Here is a 24317-nt window from a genome sequence, read left to right on the forward strand (position 1 = left end):
CTAAGAAGTGGAGATAAAGTGCAGATATTTCATTGGAAATGGAGTACTTATAAGTTATAGATGGAGCAATTGACTTGCAAGAATGTTCACAGGTAGATATATTACTTACTTTTAGAATATATGAGATCAGTTCATTTAAAAAATGTCAGGCATTTCTGAAAATGACTTTGATACAGTTGATGGAAATTCCAGTTGCTATGGTAGAAAAATGCCATACCTGGTTTTCTAGAACATAACTGTATTCAGGGAAGAGTAGGGCAAATCCCACTCAATTCCTTAGTGAGAAATAAAGTCAACTTGTCTTGGACCCAGTTCTTACCACAGTGCTTGGCACTAAGTGGACTTTAGAAATTTTGTTAGTGTAAAGAAGCATTGAGAATTTGAAGTAGAGGGGAAGAGGAGATCAAAACAATATGGTTATAGAAAAGAAAGTATTTAGAGAGAGAAAGAGAAAGAGAAAAGAGCAAAGAAGAGAGAGGTGAAGAAATGTCTCACATATATTGTGACCATACAAAATATTTATGGGAACCCTCAGAGTTGAAGTGTTTCTTTTAACTATCATAGTTGCCAGAGTTTACCATGATCATACTTACTTATTTTTAAAATTGGGGAGGGGATTTTTGCATTTATATTGCTTTGTAGATGTGATTTCATATAGATTGCTTTGACATCAGATAGAGATTGTGCCATGGGCTCCTGCTCAAGGGGTACCGTCTTGTTAGACTCCAAAAAAAAAAAAAAAACTACACTATTTACACAACCTTTACCACAAGAAACATTTTCCCGTGTACTATACCTTAACAGTTTTTTTCTGTGATTCTGCACTGCTTTACTTTAGGTGATGAAAAGATATATGTAAGCCCAGTTTTTTAATCACTAGAGTTCTTGTCTGATTCATAGATACTGATCAGAAACTAATGCTTCACAGTTCTGTCATTTCCATTCTACAAAAGAAAAATGTCACAAACTTTGGGTTGTGAAATAATAAGATGAGCAATACAGAACAATTCAGAGAGAGAGAGAAAGAGAGTAGAGTAAGGATATAGAACTGTGCTGAAGATGTCTCAGACTTTAATCCATCTGGTATGAGGGCTCCCTTTGGTATAATCCCTTTATTTAAGTTAGTGTTACCTTCTGATAAGAATGGGATAATAAAAGGCAAAACATCTGTGTGTGTACTTCTTTCAGATGTTCCTGAAAATCCCCATAGTTGCTATCTTCTGGAAAGTTAGAATGTTGTCATGATCCCAAATCTCATTCCAAAAATTTACAAATTTAGGAACATGTTATCTTATAACTAACCCTTATCTAGTATTATGCAATAGTAATACAACACACAATACATGTGACTTGGTACAAGTGTGCTATTTTCTATCTCCTTTTTAATCTAGAGATGAGGTGAAAGAGAGGTCAGGATGGGGCTGATAATACAAGAGTCTATTAACAGTTGGCAGCTGCCTCTTCTCACTAAAAAGGACTCTACCATTAAAGCCACTACACTAGACCGCAGAGATGCTGTACTAGACCTGAAGGATCCATCAGCTCTGACCCTAACTTTTTAAGTGTTTGTTCTTTGGGGAGGTTAGCAGGTAAGTAAATAGTAACCATGAGTGAGTAATTTCAACAATGGGACTGGTATTCCCAGATACCTACTAAAACATTAGTTCTAGGTATATCTGACAGGATATTCACAGAGGAGATAAGCACTTGAATCTCTGGATGAGGAAAAATCATACTCTTTCATGAAAGCAAATATTATTTAATAGATTGATGAACCAATATGACAATGAGGTAGAAGAAGAATATTGAGCTGAGACTTTTATTTCCCTATACTCTCAGATAGTGACTCCTTTGGTTCTTAGGATTTCTAGATATCTATTGAATTATACTGATTTTCCTGATTCTCAAATATGTTTACCACAGATAGGGTTCTTCATGGTCTTCATAATGAATGGCATGTGGACATTTTTGTTTTATGAATCTATTTTTTAATAGGTTTCAGTGAAAGGATAGAGGGAGGATTGGGAGTTCAGCTTGACAGAGCAGGCCTGGAACAGTTGTACTAGCATTATGGGGCTAAAGGAGGGAGATGTGGGATGCATGCTAGGAACAGGGGTGGAGGGAGGACAACACTGGTGGCGGAATGCCCCTCACTTATTGACACTATGTGCCTCAAATATTACTGTGAGAGAATTGTAATTCACTTCGACCACAATAAAAATTTAAAAAAAATAAGATTTATTTACTTATATTTTTAGTATTGATATTGTACACAGAACTTATATATCCAAACTGAACCATATTCTAGATAGATACATTTGATGGGTTGACTGATATCTAGACTACAATTAGCTGTCCTCAGGATTTATTCCTGGTTCAGTGTACAAGGAACACTCCTGGCAGGTTTGGGAAACCTTATGGGATGCTGGAGATTGAACATTGGTCTCCTGCTTGCAAGACCAATCGCTCTACACATTGAACTATAGTTTGAGCCCCCAAAAGTTTATTGTATATTCAAAGTTTCAAGATAAAGTGTGCTCTCACTATCTTCATTGCCCACATTTTATCTTTTATCACTAATCCTTGTAAAGAGAACAGCTATGAATTATATAAGTTAAAAATAAACCTTGTCATTTGATGTGACAAATTACTTGTATATTTACTTAGTTATGCAAATAAAATTTTACTGAAACTAAAAAAACATATAGAGCACTGAACATGGCTATAGTTTAAACAAATAGAAAAGAGAATGGAGATAGAAAAAAGTTATGAAACTTTTTGTTTTGGGAGTCACAACTACCAATGTTCTTGTCTTTGCATTCAGGGATCACACCTGGATGGATTGAGTGACTATCTGGGGTAAAGGAGATAGAATTCAGATTGGCCACATGCAATTCCCCTAAACATTGTACTATCACTCTGGCCTAAAGTAAATCTTTGACATAAAGTTTACTGTTGAAATGTTTCAGCAAGGAACTGAAATAATTGCACAGTGGGTAGGGCATTTGATTTGCATGCAGTTGACTTAGGTACAATCCCCAGCATCCCATATAGTTCCTGGAGTCTAACAGAGAGATTTCTGAGTGCAGAGCCAGGAGTAAGCCTTGAGTACTGTGGTGTGGCCCCAAAACAAAACAAAAACAAAAGTTTCAGCAAGATAAAGCCTAATTAAAGAGAATGAAATAAGTTTTTTTCTGAGAATTATTAAGGGACATTATAAAGCACACAAAGGAGACTAAGATTAACCACTGTAAAGAATTATTACCACTTCTTTTAATAGTTTAAAATGAGGGTATGTTCTCTTCCACAGCCCACATGCAGAGTTTAGCAATATGTCACTTTTGTCCCTCATTCTGGTTTATTGTAGTAGGTAGTACTGCTGGCTCAGGGTCTCAGTATCATCATGTACTGCCAGGTCATTTGTGGGTGGTGGATTTTAAGGCAGCACATTTATTCTACACACTCTGTTTTAAAATTCTTATTTATAAAAGGACACATTGCACATCTGCCTACATTGCCCATTTTTATTCTTAATTACCTTTCATCTTATTCAATTGGTAATCAGACACTCTACAATTTGGGGGGGGAGCAACTTGGGGAGGACAGAGAAAAAAGGATGTCCTGAAAGTGAAATTCTAAAGTTAGATGCACAGTTATTAGTCATACAAATTGGAGAAAAGAGGAATAGAAAATTCATAACCAAAATCCAAATTAATAAACATCTAGGGAAAATGTATAAGACAATACTATTTATCAAAAGATTTATCTTTTGCCAACAGTTCTGATTTACTTAAGAAAAGGAATCCATAGAAATAAATGATGATAGATAGATGATTGATAGATAGATAGATAGATAGATAGATAGATGATAGATGATAGATAGATAGATAGATAGATAGATAGATAGATAGATAGATAGATAGATAGATAGATAGATAGATAGATAGATAGATAGATAGATAGATAGATAGATAGATAGATAGATAGATAGATAGATAGATAGATAGATAGATAGATAGATAGATAGATAGATAGATAGATAGATAGATAGATAGATAGATAGATAGATAGATAGATAGATAGATAGATAGATAGATAGATAGATAGATAGATAGATAGATAGATATACAAGAAATTGATGCATGCAATTAAGGATATTATATCCCATACTCTGCATTCATCAAGCTGGAGATCAGAGAGCTGATGATGTTATAACTACCTAAATCATATCACTGCACTGATAATCAATAATCCAATAGTGTAAGTTTTCATTCAGGTTCTAATGTAAAGGCAGAGAAACAATTGTATCAAGAACTATTAGGCAGAGATAGTTTCCTGGCTTCTTCACTTCTTTTCAGTTCATAAATAAATTGCACAAGCACCACTTTCATTGGGGATCACATTTTCTATATCCTGATCAGCTAGTTCTATTTTCAGTTTCATCTAGAAACATCTTCACAAGACATAATCAGATAATCAGAAAAAAATATTAAAGTAACTGGATACCCTGTGGTACAATCAAGATAATACACAGGTTGAATATTGTAGATACTATTGCATAGCTAATATTTATGCTAATTGCATAACTAATAGTATTGACAAAATTAAAAATCTAAAGAGCAATCCAACATCATAAAAATGATGATAAAAATGGGGAAAAGAAATGGACAGACACTTTGATAAAGAATAAATACAAATAGCCAAAAGACACATGAAAAAATACTTCACATCACTAATCATCAGGGAGATGCAAATCAAAACAACTATGAGGTACCACCTCACACCACAGAGATTGGCACACATCACAAATAATGAGAACAAGCAGTGTTGGCAGGGATGCGGAGAGAAAGGAACTCTTATCCACTGCTGGTGGGAATGCCGTCTAGTTCAACCTTTATGGAAAGCGATATGGAGATTCCTCCAAAAACTGGAAATTGAGCTCCCATACGATCCAGCTATACCACTCCTAGTAATATACCCGAGGAACACAAAAATACAATACAAAAACTCCTTCCTTACACCTATATTTATTGCAGCACTATTTACCATAGCAAGACTCTGGAAACAACCAAGATGCCCTTCAACAGATGAATGGCTAAAGAACTTGTCGTACATATACACAATGGAATATTATGCAGCCATCAGGAGAGATGAAGTCATAAAATTTTCCTATACATGGATGTACATGGAATCTATTATGTTGTGTGAAATAAGTCAGAGAGAGAGAGAGAGAGAGAAGGATACAGAATGGTCTCACTCATCTATGGGTTTTAAGAAAAAATGAAAGACATTTCTCAACGATGTTCAGAGACAAAAGAAAGGAGGGCTGGACATTACAGCCCTCCTCATGAACCTCACCTTAAAGAGTTGAGTTTAGTTAGATAAATAACTACATTTCAAGCTATCCTAACAATGAGAATATATGAGGGAAATAGAAAGCCTGTCTAGAGTACAGTGGGGCAGGGAGGGGAGAAGGGATATTTGGGACATTGGTGATAAAAATGTTGCACTGGTGATGGGGGGGTGTAATCTTATATGACTGAAACCCATCCACAATCATGTTTGTACCAAGGTTTATAAATAAAAAATATTTTTAAAAAAGCAGACAAAAATCCAACATCATAAAAAATGAGAAAAGATGAACAGAAATTTCCTCAAATAATAAATTAGTAGGTCAAAAGGTATATAAAATATTCTGCATTATTGATTATCAGGGAAATTTAAATCAAAACAATTAGATGTCATTTCACACCAGAGATACTGGCACACATCAAGAAGAACAAAAACAAACAGTATTGGCATAGATAGGAGTGGACTTGAGGAGGACTGCTCATTTACAACTGGTGGAATGTTGCCTGGTTCAACCTTTTTGGAAATAATATAAACACTTCTCAAAAAAAAATAGGATTTGAGTTTCTATAGAACCCCAAAATTACACTCCTAAGTTAATTGCAGCACTATTCACAATAGCCAATACAGAGAACTCAAATGCCCAAGAACAAATGACTGGATAAAGAAATCAGGATGCATACACAATAGAATACTACTTGGCTATAAGAAAAGATGAAACAATGCAATTCACTGCTAAATGGATAAAGTTGGAGGATTAAGCTGAATGAACTGAGTCAGAGAGAGAAGGACAAACACAAAATTATTTTATACATACTATAAAGAAATATAGTCGGGGAATAACCTATGCCCAAAGGCAATAAAAATGAAGAGCATAAGAATTTGTCTTCTGGGGCCGGGTGGTGGCGCTGGAGGTAAGGTGCCTGCCTTGCCTGCGCTAGCCTAGGACGGACCGCGGTTCGATCCCCCGGCGTCCCATATGGTCCCCCAAGAAGCCAGGAGCAACTTCTGAGCGCATAGCCAGGAGTAACCCCTGAGCGTCACAGGGTGTGGCCCAAAAACAAAACAAAAGAAAACAAAAAAAAAAAAAAAGAATTTGTCTTCTGTAAGAAGCTTGCGACTGGAGGGTAGGGGAAAACAGAACAGGGTAGAGAACATTATGACAATGGCGGAAGCAAGAAGTCATTATAGAGAAAGAAGGGGTGCTGAAAGGTGATAAAGTGATGTTTGTGATACTTTATCAGTGACAGTATTTTCAACCATTTTCTAAAAGAAAGAAAGAAATAAGATAATAAAGAATAAAGAGGGACTGGAGAGATAGCATGGAGGTAAGGTGTTTGCCTTCCATGCAGAAGGCATTCCATATGGTCTCCTGAGCCTGCCAGGAGCAATTTTGGGGCTGGTGAAGTGGCACTAGAGGTAAGGTGTCTTCCTTGCAAGCGTTAGCCAAGGAAATACCGTGGTTCGATCCCCAGTGTCCGATATGGTCCCCACAAGCCAGGGGCAATTTCTGAGCGCTTAGCCAGGAGTAACTCCTGAGTATCAAACGGGTATGGCCCCAAAAAGCAAACAAAAAAAAAAAAGACAAAGAAAGAAAATAAGAAAAAATAAAGAAATAAATAAAATAATAAATAAAAATAAAAGAAAAATATAAAGCCTGCATAGAGGCAGGCTGTGGGATAGGAGAGAAAGTGAGAACATTGGTGGATGTAAGGAAACAATGGGGAAGAGATGGGTGTTGGAACACTGTATATTGGGTGTTGGAACACCTAAAACTCAATCATAAATTATTTTGTAATACATGGTAATTCAAATAAGAAAAAAAAATATCAGAGAAGTGTACAAACTGCTAGTAGGAATGTGAGTTGTTAGTCCTTTAAAAAAGCAATTTATCATTCTCTAATGAAACTGAGTTCGACAGGAAACTAGACCACAAAACCCAAGTAAATTAAACAAAATTAAATTAGCAGTTACTAGAAGGAAGAAAGAGAATAGTCCAGACTTGTTTCCTGATACCTCATGGACTTTCTAAACACCACCAAGATGGCACTTGAACCTACCAGTTAGTTATAGTCCCAAACTAAAAAATAGTACTAATGAAATAGAGCATAATGGTGCCTAGATAAAACTACATAAAATTATAATGTGATGGTACTTTAATAATTATTTAATTATTTAAAAATTAAGGGATAGTTGAGATCATTTTTATGAAAGTATTTTTATTTTTAAAAATTTACTTATAGTTTTTTGGGACATGCCAGCAGTACTCAGGCTATTCCTGGCTCTGTACTTAGTAGTACTTGGCAGTATTCAGGGGCTATAGACAGTGCCTGGGATTTGAACAATGGTCAACAACTTAAAAGGCAAGCTCATTGCCCACTGTACTATATCAAACTCATGAAAGTTTTTTATATTTATACATGGGATATATTTAATGAAATGCTTTATAATCCGTTATTAGTAATAGAAAATTATTAATAATTAATAATAAGTAATTAATAATAAAATTAGTAATAATCCTTTATTAGTAATAGAAAAGTAAATAGAATTATCTATCATGAAGTAGATCTTTTAAAGTAAATTTAATGTTCAAAAACCTTTTTGCTCTGAAAAAATATATATAAAGATTGTAAATTTGGAAAGGATATACACATTATATCAGGAATATAAACATTTAACATGAATAATTGGAAATATACCTATTTTTGTATAAGAACAAAAATAGTATTCTAAAATTTGTTTAAAAACTTAAATATGTATGAGGTTGAATCTCACTGATATTGAACATCTTGGGGCTACAGAAAAGAAAAGAGGGGCCAAATATATAGGGGAGTGTTGAATTAGTTAAATTAATGAAAGTTCTCGATGGTATTGAATGATGGTGGATGGATAATGGTGGATGGATGGTGAGGCCTTTCTGAGCCAGGCCAGTGCCTGTTCCTTCTTTGGCCTAGCGGGTCTGAGGGTTCAGGATAATGGTGAAGAAATTATCCACAAGCAGTCAGTAGAAGACAGGAGACAATGAAACTTTATTATAAAGCCCTAGCCACCATATGTGGCTTTTAAGCTAACCATTTAAGCAGCCTACTTCAGCTGCCCTGCGTCTAATCCTGTCTCTGCTCTCCCCCTCCTGCGTCCTTCTTCTGATGTCTTGCTGCCTCTCACTGAATCTCCCTAAATATCTCCTCTGCCCCTGAGACAACCCCTTTATTAGTAACCACAGACCCCTCCACAATCCAGGTAAGATAGCAGGAAGTTGGGAGATGGGTTACAGGGGAGAGAAAAACAGAAATCAATAGTAATTAATGTTCTGGTATTATCATAAATTTTACTTGAAAAATTAAAATAGAATCTTGTTAGTTTCTTTTAACTGTAAGTTCTTAATACATAATTCTTATATTTTTTATTTTTCTGTGTATTTAAAATATTTCAAATTAAAAATGAAGCAAATTAATTAAAATGCTGGATTATAATAAGAACCCACAGATGATAGAGATCAGGTAAAATGATACACACTATAAATAAATCCCCAACACTGTAGAAAAATGGGCATTTAAAGTATAACTTTTATTCTCCATTTTTCCTACATTTTTTGTTATTGCTGTTGAACTTTTGCCATAATCAGTTTACCTTTGTAATAAAATCAACTACACAAAATGTTGTCAGGGAACAAAGGACATAAAAAAGACATAAAGAAACATGCATTTGGGTGCTTACACAAAGTGTCACTTTTCAAAAAGTTAACTTAATTATTATGTTCTTCTAAAATGTGTTTTTCATCCTATATTGTCTATCCTGAAGGCTCACTAAGTCCAATCAATTATATTAGCTTAATCATATTTGCATTCATTATTCTATTGCTACCATCTAAGCTCAAACTATTCTATTGGTTTTTAAGGACTTAACCTTTGAGATCCAAGTAGCAATAAACTTTCAGGTAGTCAACCTGAAGTGTAATTGATCATATAAATTCTCTCCCCAATTAATCATCTTTACAAAATATGTCACTATTTCTCATTTCGTAAAAAAATTAAGATAAATTCTTCAGCATGACTTTGAAGTCTGGATCACTTTCTGAGCTCTTCCTATGTACCTGGCCATGTTAACATTGTTTCAAATAGGAGATCTGTTTGATTTTTATGTTCCTTTCTTTGTACTTGAAGGGTTTCTTCCTCCCTTATTGCTTTAAGTTCATTTTTCTCTTTTTTTTTTTTTTCCATTAGATTACTATATGTTTTCGTGTTAGTTTATTAGGGTCTATTTTATTAGGGACTCTTTTCACCTCCTGAATTTGTACCAGAGCCTTTTTCAAGAGGATGGGAAAGTTTTCTGCTATTATTTCCCTGATCACTTACTCTTCCTCTTTTCCTATTTCCTCCCCTTCTGGTATTCCTACAATCCATAGATTATTTCTTTTGTCCTTATGCATTAAATACCTAATATTTTCTTCCAATGCTTTATCTCTATTTACTTATTAACTTCTTTGTCAATTTTGGTTTGTAGTTTTTCTTCAAGTTCTTCAATGAGATTCTTCGACTGTGAATTCTGCTATTATGGCTTGCTAAGATGTTTTTTATTACCTTTAATTCCGTTCGTATGGATTCTCTCATCTTCTAAAAAATTTCTTCTTTGAGTTGGTTTATTTGTTCATCTATGGATTTCTTGAATTCACTGGCTAGTAACTTTATATTGCCATGGCTTTCATTGCTACCTTTAAGTCCTCATCTATTGGGCCCCTGCATTTTGGTGAGCTTGGAAACTCACTCGTATTATTCCCTATATCTCCAGTTGCTAGTGTCTTTTTTAGTTTACCCATATTTCTTTGCATTTGGTGTTTGGACTTGGGATGTTCTGCCTTCAGATCCCAGCCCTCCTTTGTCACCTGTGGTGTGGGGCTGGGTCCCTTCTCTGGAGTGTGGCCCTAGGTGGGTATGATGACTGTAATCGCTAAGTTTGCCCGTGCCAAACCTACACCAGCCAGAAGTTGTAGGTCCCCTCAGCCTTTCCCAACCTCAGCAAGGATTTACCTCTCTCCCTACCTGTCAGGTGGTGTAGGTTCACCCCTTCGTGCCACCATCCCCAGCCGGTAATGGCAGAATGCTGGTCTGGGCCTGGGTCGGGTTTCCTCTCCTCCTCCCTGTCAGATGGTCTGCCTGCTGCCTTCCCCAGCCAGTAATTCCATGCTGACTTTGTTTCATACAAACTGTAACACTCTATAATCTCCCTGCAGTTACTTTCAATTTACTCAGCTTTTCTTGTGTTTTATGTTGCTTCCTCTCTGAAAACAGCTCCTCTATCTCTTGAGATGGAGAACAGTATATCTACTTATCAATATATTCAGTACATTACTTCTTAGATCTTACCTGCTTCATATACTAAAATACACACATAAACTTATTAATGTACCAAATCTAGCTATAGACCTAATATGACCTAATATATTCACTTTGTAAAATCATCCCAAGTGCTGTTATCTCCAACTCTAGGTGAATGAGTCTGAATCAGAGTTCGAGTTGCAGAAGAAATAATCCAGACCAAACTGAGGGTGTAGTCCGGCAGACTTCTACCTAGTATGGAGAGCCAGATGCCTGCCAGAACTACCAGTTTGGGAGGAGATTTTTTGGTTTGTTTGTTTGTTTGTTTAGTATAGAGACAACCCTGAGGTAAAGCAGCTATCCTGAGTCTGTCCCACACAGGTTTACATATATGAAAATCTTTGTTTTGGGTGAAACCAACTTGTAAACAAACAGATACAAAGAAACCAGAGATGATATTTGTGTTGGGTAAAATAAGATGTAACCCAACACACTTGGTCAGGGGAGTCCAGCTTATTTCAGCTCTTATTCTTACTTTATGGATTTAACAGTTTCACAATTCTTCAAGAATAGTGCATAGTAACTATTAATTTTAATACTGCTTTTTACTTTATGTCTCTTTTACATTATTCACATTTTATGCAAAGAGACAAATGGTATTTCTTGGATGGTCTTGATATCAGTCCTAAAACCATAAGGTATATAGAACAACATGTAAGTAAAACACTCCATGACATTGAGACTAAAGATATCTTCAGGGAGAAACCACTCTCCAAACAAGTGGAAACAGATAAACAAATGGAACTATATTAAGCTGAGAAGGAAGCTTCTCTACCTCAAAGGAAATAGTGCCTAACATACAAAAGCCACCCACAGAATGGGAGAAACTATTCAACCAATACCCATCAAATAAAGGGCTAATATCAAAAATAAACAAGGTACTAACAGAACTTAACAAGAAAATAGTACATCTAATCCCATCAAAAAATGGGGAGAAGAAATGAACAGACACTTCCTCAAAGAAGAAATACAAATGAACAAAAGATACATGAAAAAATGTTCCACATCACTAATCATCAGGGAGATGCAAATCAAAACAACTATGAGGTACTGTCTCTCACTACAGAGACTGGCACACATCGTAAAGAACAAGAACAATCAATGCTGGCTGGATTGTAAAGAGAAAGGAACTCTCATTCACTGCTGATTAAAGGTCCATAATTAATTTAATTAAGGTGCAAAATCTTCAATAGGAGAGATCTTTGAGACAAAATTATAGTACCTTAGCTGTCTTCAGCTGTAATGCCCATAGCTAAGCAGCTACTTTCACAGAAGGGAGAAAGGATTCCTTGTGTGTTTTTGTTTTTAGTAACAAATATCTGAAACTGTCATGAGCAATAAGTTACAATGATAAAGAAGACTATTCTAAAGAGGTGTAAAAACTACTGGGAACAATAGAAAGTAAACAAAAAGTTGTGATTAATCTATTTGGAATGACCACCAGCTGCTGGTGGGAATATAGAAAAGCACTGTGCTTGTAATAAGGGGTTAGGAAAATTCTGACCAAAAAAGGGACATGTTTGAAATCAAAACGACTGGACAGGTGGAGCAATAGTACAGCAGATAGAGTGTTTGTCTTGCACATGCCCAGCCTACGTTTGATTCCTGGCACACTGTAGAGTCTTCCAAGCACCGTCAGGAGTAATTCTTGAGGGTCAAGTCAGGAATAATCATGGGAAATGCTATACATGATCTAAAAACAAACAAGCAAAAGAATTATAAAATCTAAATGACTAAAAAAGGTTGTTCATGAAAATGGTCACAGGGAGTAGTTATGGAAAGGAAAAGAAAATCTCATAGTAAAGAGAAAGGCCTGGAAACCAAAAAAAGAAAAAAAGTATACTGGAAACTTATGTGCCTGGGAAAACATTTGTATGGTATTGGATTGATGATGTCATCTTGGATTGATGATAATCTCAAGCAGGAGAAATAAGGGGAAAATTCCTAAAGAATTTATGTAGCAATTCAATATTATGCAGAGTGTGTTAAAATCAAAGTGTGGGAAGTGGGACTGCAGAGAGAGAGAGAGAGAGAGAGAGAGAGAGAGAGAGAGAGAGAGAGAGAGAGAGAGAGAAAATAGTGTTTAAGGCCTTGCTTATAGACCCTGAGCATCACCACCAGGTGCAGACATGGAGTTCCCTGATTGCCACCTGGATTGTCAAGGTCATCCCCAAGCTGCAATATAAACTGAAGCATATGATTTATATGAAGATGGTCTGAGCTTGATCTCCAGAATCGTGTATTTGAAGTGAAAAATCATAGTGGAATGAGCAAGTAGTCCCTAGCACTACTAGGTGTCAACCCCAAACAAAAAAAAAATAAGTAAATGTATAAGACAAAATAAAAGATGAACCTGACAAGATAGGTACAAGCTCATTTGGATTCAGTGGTAGTAACCTCAGAAAAGATGGGTATAGGCTGAACAATAAAATAGTCATAGTAGATTAGAGATAAGTAGATAAATAGATAAATAAATCAATTTGAAAAATGTGCAGAATTTAAGCATAGGGAAAATATGAAATTGCATGCTAAAGAAGCTTTATTTACAAAGTCCAGTCTTGTGTGATATATTCAGTTAGCTCTCATGTAGTTTCTTCCCACCATTCTCTCCTGTCTTTACATCCCATTATTGTAGGGGTCTTTTTCCACAAAGAATATTTTAAACAACATGTTACATTCTTCATTCATCCTTCTCTCCCCATTTCAATGCTTTCTTCATACCAATACTTCTCTAGAGAAGTTTTTTTTATGATTTTTCTAAAAAGATAATGATAGTTCTGACTTTTCAGGACCTTGAAAATATTTGAAGGCAGAGACTGGCACAATAGTACAGTGAGTAGGATACATACCTTGCATGTGGTTGACTGGAGTTTAATTCTCAGCATCCCATGTAGTTCCCCAAGCATACCACAAATAATTCCTGAGTGCAGAGACAGAAACAACCTTTGAACATTTCCAGGTGTGGCCCCAAAATCAAAAACAAAACAAAATGAAAAGAAAATGAAAAATAAAATATTTGAGGGAAGGTGAGGGAGTAGGAAAAGAATTTCCAGTTAACTGATATCTTTTAAGATCTCACCTCCAAAATAAGTCAAAATCTTTCCTCTTAATTTATTCCACAGATAGGCAATAAGTCACTACTGTAGTAGTCGCATGTAGTTGTGAAGGTGTTCACAGGCACAGATACAGACACAATGCTTGAGCAAATATATTTCTCTCCTCCAAAGGGTATGTATTAATCCTTAAAGATTAACATGATGTGAAGGCAGATACATTTCTAATGAGCTTATAATTTTTTTAATTTTTATTTTGATCATATTGGCTTACATATCTTTCATAGTAGTATTTTAGGTACATATTAACATTGAATCAGGGGAATAACCATCACCAAATTTGTCCTCCCTCCATCCCTGTTCCCTTCCTGCAACCATATCCCCCACCATCACCCCCCGGGCTGCTAAAGTAGGTGGTCCCCTCTTTGTCTAGCATACTATTAGTGATCATATATCTGTTTGGTTCTGGTACCCTCCTTTGTTTCCCCCTCTATTTGAGAGGTGGAGCTCGATAATTCCAGTTATGTGGTTTTGTTTGAAAGAAAGAAAAGCAATAGAATGGAGTAAAAAATAAGAAAAAATAATAAAATAAATAAAACAAAATACTCTGCCACGTTCAGCTTATTTGATTTATTTTTTTTTATTTTTTCTTATTTTTTACTCCATTCTATGTGATTTATGAGCTTATAATTTACATGGTATCTTTTTTAATATAATTTTTATTTTGATCATAGTGGCTTACATATTGTTGACAATAATATTTAGGTAAATATTTACATAAAATCAAGGGGGATTCCCATCACCAAATTGTCCTCCCTACACCTCCGTTTTTGTCCTATCTCCCATATCCTCTTCCCTCACCCCCAGGGCTGCTAGAATAAGTGGTCCCCTATGTACCTATCCTACTACATAGTAGTCTTGCACCTGTTTGGTCTTGGTGCCTCCCTTTTTTTCCCCCTCTAATTGGGAGGCAGGACTAGCTAGTTCAAGTTGCGTGGTTTTGTCTGAAGAAGAGAAAAGTAATAAACTGGGGTAAAAGTTTAATACTCCGAAAGTGGGTTGAATCCTTCTAGAGGCTCTCATCATCGATTTGAGAGATGAAGGAGAAAAAGAAGATGAAACACTCCACCAGTACAAAAAGAAGTGTCAAATATCCAGTGAGGACTCCAACAATAATGATAAGCACCACAAAAAAACAAACAAACAAACAAACAAAAAAAACCGCCATGGTCTTGAGATAAGAAGCATGGCATAGCATATAAAGAAAAGAAGCTTCCTTCCTTCCTTCCTTCCTCCCTCCCTCCCTCCCTTCCTTCCTTCCTTCCTTCCTTCCTCCCCCCTCCCCCTCTTCCCTCCCCTTTCCCTTCCCTTTGCCTTCCCTTTTCTGTTCTTTCGTTTGTTTGGGGGCCACACCTGGTGGTGCTCATGGGTAAAAAGGAAAAAAAAAAAGAAAAAGAAAAGAAAAGAAAAGAAGAGAAAAAATATGTATAACTGGGGACAACAGCTTCAATAACCACACCCAGAGAAATCGAGCAAAAATAGATAGGTAAATAATAATAATAATAATAAATGAAGATAAAAATTAATATATAAAAAATAGACAATGTTTTGTGCTGTTTGCTTTTTTGTTTTTTCCCTCCTGCCCTGGCACAGTAAATATGAACAGAGTCTATAGTTAATCCCATGACAATATACTCCAAGGACGGAGAAACCCCATATCTCTTAGGCCAAGTGAATTCCTTTTCGAATGACCCCAATACATGGTATCTTTTTATACAAGAGATTTTAGCATTTTATTTCTGCTTCCACTAACAAATTGTGTTTCTTTGGCATTGATTGAAATTATTTTTAAAGTTTATGTTCCTGAGTTATAATACTTTTTATGATAATTTTTGAAGCATCAAAAAACCCACTCAAAGGTAGTTTTGAGATTACTTTTACTAATGAGTTTCTTAAGTCCTTAGTCAAAGTTGCTTGCTCGTGGTAAGGAATAGAGGTAATTTTTTGTTTGTTTGTTTTGTTTTTGGGCCACACCCGGCAGTGCTCAGGGGGTTACTCCTGGCTGTCTGCTCAGAATAGCTCCTGGCAGGCACAGGGGACCATATGGGACACCAGGATTCGAACCAAACACCTTTGGTCCTGGATCGGCTGCTTGCAAGGCAAACTCCACTGTGCTATATCTCCGGGCCCCGGAATAGAGGTAATTTTATTGTTTCAGCTGTATCTAACTGTCATGTTCTATTCAAATAATAAATATTGTTTGGCAGCAGTGCAACACAGCATAAAGGTGCAGATAAAGTATGACCGTAGCTCAAAATTCTCAGTAAGTACAATTTCCCTGAATTTTAGTTTCATTGGTAGTAAATAAGAGACCTGGGTTGCTTTATTTTATAATCAACATGTATTAATTGTGAAATTAGTTTACAGATGAAATTAAAAATCTATGTGTTGAGGGGGATTAAAGTCAGAAATTTGTTAGAGAATAAAGTTTATGAATAAAGATACTGAAGCACAGAGAGGTATAAGATTTGACCAATCACCCAAAATCACTCAAAAGCTGATACCAAGCTTCTGATTCTCAATGTTTTTTTTTCCTTTACACCCTCTGGGGGTGAGTCAAGTGTGTATAAGATGGACGCCTTTCATTACATAATCTGAACCCAAAAAATGTTTCTCCCTCTCCTAAATATTTAGTGTGATGCAGATTCTGTTGCCTTGGTTGGGAAAGTTTTTATACCAACACTACCTAGTCTATTATATTGTTTTTAAGGGTAATCTGTCAGAGACATGTGAAGTCTTCATTGCAGTTGAGAACATTCTGAAGTTTGTATTAAGTATTTCACACTGATTAAGTATTTCCTCCTCTGCTATTGGAGATAAGTAAGCAAAAATTTTTATCCTACCCTAAAAGAATAAAAACCTTTAAAACAGTTGGCAGGATCTACATTTCAAAGTGAAAAAATAAAATTTTCAGCAACATCAGATGAGAAATGCAAAAGAACACATGTGTTTGGGATAAAGTTTATTTTCTCTTGAGCTAAAATATTGCTGCTTCATGATTCTAAACTATTATCATTAGAGCCAGATTGTAGCCAATAATTATAACAACACAATTTCCCTGGGTTACTATAATTAGGAAAATATAGGGAACTTTTTAAAGCTGATCTAATCAAATAACAAAGAATTCTGGCAGCAGAATTCTTTATTTTTATTTTTTTATTTTTTGACTTAAATGACAATAAAGGATTGGTTTGTAAGACTCAATGACATGATTAAAAAAAAATTTTGCCCAAAGTTTTGCTATTAGCAGATTTTTTTGATAGAATCATTTCGTAAATATTATCTAAAAAACAGTCTAGGTTCATGGACTACTCACTAGCATCTCACATTCAGTGTTTTTACAATTCTCTTTCTCCCCAAATTTATTCTTCTGCCAGTATTTAGTTTTAACAAAAAGACACAAAATACTTCTCCTTCCTTCCTTCCTTCCTTCCTTCCTTCCTTCCTTCCTTCCTTCCTTCCTCCCTCCCTCTCTCTCTCTCTCTTTCCTTCCTTCCTTCCTTCCTCCCTCCCTCTCTCTCTCTTTCTTTCCTTTCTTTCTTTCTTTCTTTCTTTCTTTCTTTCTTTCTTTCTTTCTTTCTTTCTTTCTTTCTTTCTTTCTTTCTTTCTTTCTTTCTCTCTTTCTTTCTTTCTTTCTTTCTTTCTTTCTTCTTTCTTTCTCTCTTTTTTCTTTTTTCTTTCTTTATTTCTTTCCCTCCCTCCTTCCTTCCTTCCTTCCTTCTTTCTTTTTTTTTTTGGGGGGGGGGCGGTTCACACTTGGCATCACTCACAATTACTCCCAGCTCTGTGCTCAAAATCACTCCTGCCAGGCTTAGGGGACCATATAAGACACTGGGAATCAAACCCGGGTTTGTCCTGGATCAGCATCAGTGTGCAAGGCAAATGCCCTACTGCCGTGCTATTGCTCCAGCCCCACTCTTTCTTCTTTCTTTATTTTTTCTCTTTCTTTCTTTCTTTCTTTCTTTCTCTCTCTCTTTCTTCTTTCTCTTTTCCTCTCTCTTCCTTTCTTTTTCTTTCTCCTTTCTTTTTTCTTTCTTTCTTTCTTTCTCTCTTTCTTTCTTTCTTTCTTTCTCTCTTTCTTTCTTTCTTTCTTTCTTCTTTCTTTCTCTCTTTTTTCTTTTTTCTTTCTTTATTTCTTTCCCTCCCTCCTTCCTTCCTTCCTTCCTTCTTTCTTTTTTTTTGGGGGGGGGCGGTTCACACTTGGCATCACTCACAATTACTCCCAGCTCTGTGCTCAAAATCACTCCTGCCAGGCTTAGGGGACCATATAAGACACTGGGAGTCAAACCCGGGTTTGTCCTGGATCAGCATCAGTGTGCAAGGCAAATGCCCTACTGCCGTGCTATTGCTCCAGCCCCACTCTTTCTTCTTTCTTTATTTTTTCTCTTTCTTTCTTTCTTTCTTTCTTTCTTTCTTTCTGTCTCTCTCTCTCTTTCTTCTTTCTCTGTTCCTCTCTCTTCCTTTCTTTTTCTTTCTCCTTTCTTTTTTCTTTCTTTCTTTCTTTCTTTCTTTCTTTCTTTCTCTCTCTCTCTTTCTTCTTTCTCTTTTCCTCTCCCTTCCTTTCTTTTTCTTTCTCCTTTCTTTTTTCTTTCTTTCTTTCTTTCTTTTTCTTTCTTTCTTTCTTTCTTTCTTTCTTTTTTCCTTCTCTTTCTTTCCTTTTCTTCCTTCTTTCTTTTTCTCTTTTCCTTTTATTTCTTCTTTCTTTGCTGCAAAGTGATTGAAGAGGATGTTGTAGTACTCAGAGCTTACTCTGGCATAATGCTTAGGTAGCTCTTGTTTGTACACTACCACTTTTTCTTTCCTTTCCTTTCCTTTTTCTTTTCTTTTGTCTCCTACCTTCTGGCTATCTCTACTGTCTCTTTAATTAATTATTTGTTGATGGTATCAGAGTATGAAATCCAGGCTTCATACATACAAAGCATGTGGTTGGGTCATATCACAGTAATTTAAATACATTCTCAAATCTTGTAACTTTCTCTGTAATCTATGACCACTTTGTTAATTCTGATTTTAATTACATTTTGAACTATTGGCATTGAGGTTTAATGAGTTAGTTTTATTGGGGTTTGTTTCTGTAAATCTCTAATCTATGTTTCTAATAGCAAAATAAGTTACTACTATAAAATATGAAAAGAATTATGATTTTAAAGTTTTGTTATGACTCCTTGTTGCCTAATTATTTTTTAGTTTTGTCTTTTGTTTTGTTTTGGTTTGGTTTGGTTTTTCGGGCCACATCCATTTGATGCTCAAGGGTTACTCCTGGCTAAGCACTCAGAAATTGCCCGTGGCTTGGGGGGACCATATAGGACGCCGGGGGATCGAACCGCGGTCCTTCTTTGGCTAGCGCTTGCAAGGCAGACACCTTATCTCTAGCGCCACCTCTCCGGCCCCTAGTTTTGTCTTATTTGAGGATTTTACTTGCCTGTACATCGGGTTTACTCCTGGCTTCGAGCTCAAGGATCACTACTAGAGAGTCTAGGGTACTACGTGGGGTGCCAGAGATTAAACCAGAATCAGGCAAGGGTTTTACCAGCTGTATGGCCTCTATGGTACTCAAAAGGATCGATTTTTAAAAACTCTCTGGAATGCTTTCCTCAATTAAGTCATAATCCACTTTTCAATCTCTGCTTATTTGCATTTATCACTAATGCAAGAGTTGGCTATCCACAAAATTCTCAATATTATCTTCCACTAAATCCTTGTTCCATCTCTATGCTTTTATTTCTGTTATACTTCTACATTATAAATTATATTTTTGAAAATCTTATTTTTATAGAATTTTTTAAATAAATTTTATACCTTAGTAAGATATTTTGTTAAGTCCCTTACTTGAGTCTTTGTCTAAATTTGCATAACATAGTTAATAAGTTATTATTCTAACTATACAAATATGTTATATTTTAAGCAAGGGAATATTTTTGAAAGTTTGTATCATCTTTGAACCCTCACTCTAATGTAATATATTACAAATAAATATACAAATGTTTGTTATTTCAACCAATTTTCTATACTCTCCAAACAAATATAAGACATTTTCTAATATTATCTCATTCAAAATTCCAATATAAGAAAAGTTGTTTGTTTCACAAACACTAAACTATAGCATGCAACTTTACTCCTAAATATTAATTATTTAGAAATTATGTAAATTACATAAGAGCACTATTTTAACCATCAATCAAGTTGAACAGAGCACATTAGCAAGTACAGAATGAGTCAAATTGGTGCACACAGATCTTTAAAAGAATAAGTAAAATTTCTCACAAGAAAAAATTGGTTTTTAGAATTAGTATATATAAGCTCTTTCCCTTGAGGTAAAACAGGATATAGTCAGGGCAGAGGTCAATTTAAATTGTAAGTAAATGTTTCATGGCAACCAAGTATATAGAAATGTGACTATAAGTGGGGCCAGAGCAATAGCACAACAGTAGGGTGTTTGCCTTGCATGCAGATGACCTGGAAAGGACTCAGATTCAATCCTCAGCATCCTATTTGATCCCCTGAGCCTACCAAGAGCAATTTCTGAGCACAAAGTCAGGAGTAACTCCTGATTGCTGCTGGGCGTTTCATAGCATGCTACTAATATACAGTGTTAATAATTATGTTGTAATTATCTACCTAATTACCATTGCTTTCAAAAGTATACCGAAAAGATAGAGGTCATTGATTAAACGAATATTTAGAAATGATGACCTGAATCTCAGTTTGAAAGCACTATCTGAAAGCATTATTTTAAAGCATGTCTCTTTCCTGGAACAATTAACACCAGATAAATATATTTACTAACTCTGCAATATAAAGTTAGTTCACTTTAAGGAGGTATAGAAGAAAATTATGCTCTATTTATCTCATATATCAAATCACATTTATTTAAATTCAATAGGGTCTCAATCTGTAAAATTTTGTTATTTTATTTTTCTTTATTTTTTAAAATAAGAATTCTTCTTATTGTAGTTGGAGAGGCTGCATAAGGCACTTGCTTAGCATGTAACTAACATTAGTTCAAACCCTGCCACCCCAGATGGTACCCGAACTAAGAGTGGTCCCTGAGTGTATAGCCAGGAGTAAGTCCTGAGCACTGCCGGATATGCCTCAAAAATAAATAAATAAATAAATAAATAAATAAATAAATAAATAGAATCAAAAAATTCTTCTGGTTGCAGAGTGCTGCACTTGGAGAAAAAAATGCTCATTTACTTGCATTTCTTATAATCAGAAATGTTTAAAATGGAAACCATACAATATTTCTAAATGAAAGTTTAACTTATAGATGCAATTTCAAAATACTTATATGTTAGAAAACATTTTTGCATGACACACATACAGTCCATGAAAAATATTTTGAAATCATTTACAATTAGCAATAATCACACATTGGATAAACCTCATTGGCTATGATACTGCTTCTGCACAAAGCTCATTACATATATATGTATATGTATATGCATATATATGTGTGTATATATATATATAAGTACCCTAAACAAAGAAAAAACTAGAAAATCAGGACCAGGAAAGTCACCTTGAAAAGGGTGAAGGTTTTGATAGATTCTCTAAAGAGGAGCAGGATGTGGAGAACTTTGCAATTTGTTGGAATTTTTTATATTTGCCAAGTGCCTTATAAAAAAAAATGTCTTCCTGACATGCATGTAAAGCAGGTAACCATTATTATTCTCAAGTTTTCTAATATTACATAGAAATAGAGATTAGCATCCTTCTTATTTCAATAGAAAATGAAAAATAGTAATAGGTCAGAAATCAATGACCCTAAAATTCTGAGTTGCTGGGAAAGGCAAAGTCTACATCTATTGCATGAATTTTTCCTGATACTTTGCCAAATTTGAAATTTGGCATAAAATTCTGAGAGTCTATGAAGATAATAAGGGCCAGAATTTCTCTATGACTTTAGAATCTCAAAAGTAATATAACCTAATTTATATATCAAATTCATAATTCCAAGTTTACCTTTATAGAGCTGGGATATCAAGATGTTATTGACTCATGAAAAGGAGAAGAGCTCTAACTCAGTTTGCTTAGATGGAGATTAAAAAATGGGAGTGACTAAGAATTCGATTTAAAAAAATTTTATGAATGTACAGAAAAGTTAGAAGCATTGCATATATATTTAATGTTTACAATTCTCAGCATTGAGTGTTTACTACTTTAAAAAAAAAACTAGAGGCAGAGTAGGTAGATGGAGGTGACACAGATTTGAACATAAGTCGCATCAATTCTCAACTAAACATGAGGAAGAGGGTCTTGGTCATTGTAATGGTGGTGAGGTGAAGAAATTGTGTATACCAAATCATAAAAGTCATCATCATTGTAAACACATTACTAAGTATAATAGAAAAAATTGTAACTAGGTCACCATATCTGCAGCTGGCCAGCATCATAGATTTACTGTTTCTCAAAAGAGATGTAAACTAAGCTGTGAAAAATTCTGGGTACAGAACACCTGCTGAAATTTGGCAATCTCAGGAGGAGAGGACGGTTCAAGTTATGCCCTGCCAAAGACACAACTGCTGCACCCATCACTCTCAGCTGCCACCTTGCCAATGACACTACTTCACCCTCCTCTATGGTTCTCTGCAGAGATACCAATCTGACCAAAACTCCAGGTATGTCAATATATGGGCTAAAATCACCAAAATTTTTTGTAGTGAGCACAGACACTCCCACCACCTTCTTGTACTTCAATAAGACTTGGCAGCCAAAGTTACTGTATCAGCAATAGTGTTTGAAATTCCTGGACTACACAGATACATTCACAGTTGTGCAACATCTCCAAAATTTTTAATACTGTCATCCCTATAGGTACACACTAATTTAGACATCATATGTATCTGAAACCACAAAATGTTAGAAACAAATGAAGTAACAGAACAGTAAATAAGCAACAAGAAATTTCTAAACTGTCTAACAATTACTTAATGACCCATTGAAGATATAATAATTTTCACAAATTTTCTTGTTGCTGTACTTTTTTCTTTTATCTCTTCTTGTTACTTTTCTTTCTTTCTCTCTCTCACTTATCTGAAAACAAACATAGTCAGATAAACTGTTAACTATGTAATATATGCTCTTTAAATAACATACATTAAAATGTAAAAAATATAATTAAGAATTTAAAGAGCCTCCCCTAAATATAGATACACTTAGGGTGACAGGGAAATATATATTCTCTCTGAATATAACCTGCTATTATATTTAATATAATAATGTTTCAATATTATATTGCTATTAAAATAATTCAATCATGGTTCAACTCATGGCCATGCTTAGGGAACCATAGTTGCTTATGTGTTATGTGCTCATGGTTCACTCATGGCCATGCTTAAGGAATCATACATTGTGTCAGCGATTGAAATAAAGAGATCAACAGCATGCAGGTCTAGTATTTTAGCTTCTGTACCTAAAATAATTTTCTATTAAATCGATTATTTAAAAACATCAACTTTCCACAAGTCTTCATCTAGGTTCTGAAAGCCTCCAGCTCTAGAGACCCAGAGAACTAGAAATACCAGCCAAGTCTACACACTTACTGCTTCATGACATAACAATAAAAGGGAGATTTGGGACATTGGTGATGGGAATGTTGCACTGGTGATGGGTGGTGTTCTTTACATGACTGAAACACAAACACAATCATGTATGTAATCAAGGTGTTTAAATAAAATATAAAAAAATAAAAAAAAAATAAAGAAGTCCCCAGGCTTTCCCTGCACTAGGGATGAGGGGTATGGGGAGGAGGGCAGGCAGATATCTGGCTTCCAGTTCTCTACCGAATCCTTTCCTATTCTGGAGACTAGCTCTTGGGGAAGAAAAAAAAAAAAAAACAATAAAACAAAGCAGTTTGTTTTTTCCCTTCAGTCTCTCAGACGAAAACTCAAGACAACCTGAGCAAGCAGAGAAAAACCACAGCCTATGACTCACTGGAAATCTTTGGTAAGGTCTTCTTTATTATTCCAGATCAAAGAGTCTGATTCAAGGTCTCTCCTGCTGTTGGCAAATCTGACTCACAGAGCAGCCTTAAAGCAAGCACACAGCCTCTATTTCTTCTTTCAAGGGATTGAGGACCTCAGTCTGGGAATATTTGTTTGCTGTTGATATTTTTTTATTCTGTATTTATTTAGTGCGTTCATTCATTTAATAATTGTAAAATACATGTTCAAGATTAAACATTTGAAAAGAATAGGTTTTAAAAAATACATCTAAAATCTTTTTCAAAAACAACCTGTTAACAATTCTGACATTTCTTGAGGGCTTTTCAGCATCAACACTCCTGACATGTTGGACTCTTGGATTTCATATGTGTATATGTTATTGTTCACACATGCATATAACATAGGACTGTCCTCTGCATTCCAGGATGTTCAGCAGCACCCGTGGCCTTGGCTCCCTCCGTGCTAGTAATAATGTACCTACCAGCTCCAAATGGGATGACTAAAACTATTTCCAGATACCTAGGGTACAAACA

The 24317-nt window shown here is 35.2% G+C and overlaps 1 non-coding gene across 1 annotated transcript; it reads right to left on the reverse strand.

Annotated features, from left to right (window-relative positions):
- Nucleotides 1-21119: 21119 nt before the first annotated feature.
- Nucleotides 21120-21255, reverse strand: LOC126005493 (U4 spliceosomal RNA). Its single transcript, XR_007494550.1, has one exon. It is a non-coding gene; the product is annotated as a U4 spliceosomal RNA (small nuclear RNA).
- Between the last annotated feature and the right edge of the window lie 3062 nt (nt 21256-24317).

The sequence above is a fragment of the Suncus etruscus genome, chromosome 3, assembly GCF_024139225.1.
Source record: "Suncus etruscus isolate mSunEtr1 chromosome 3, mSunEtr1.pri.cur, whole genome shotgun sequence".
NCBI lineage: Eukaryota > Metazoa > Chordata > Mammalia > Eulipotyphla > Soricidae > Suncus > Suncus etruscus.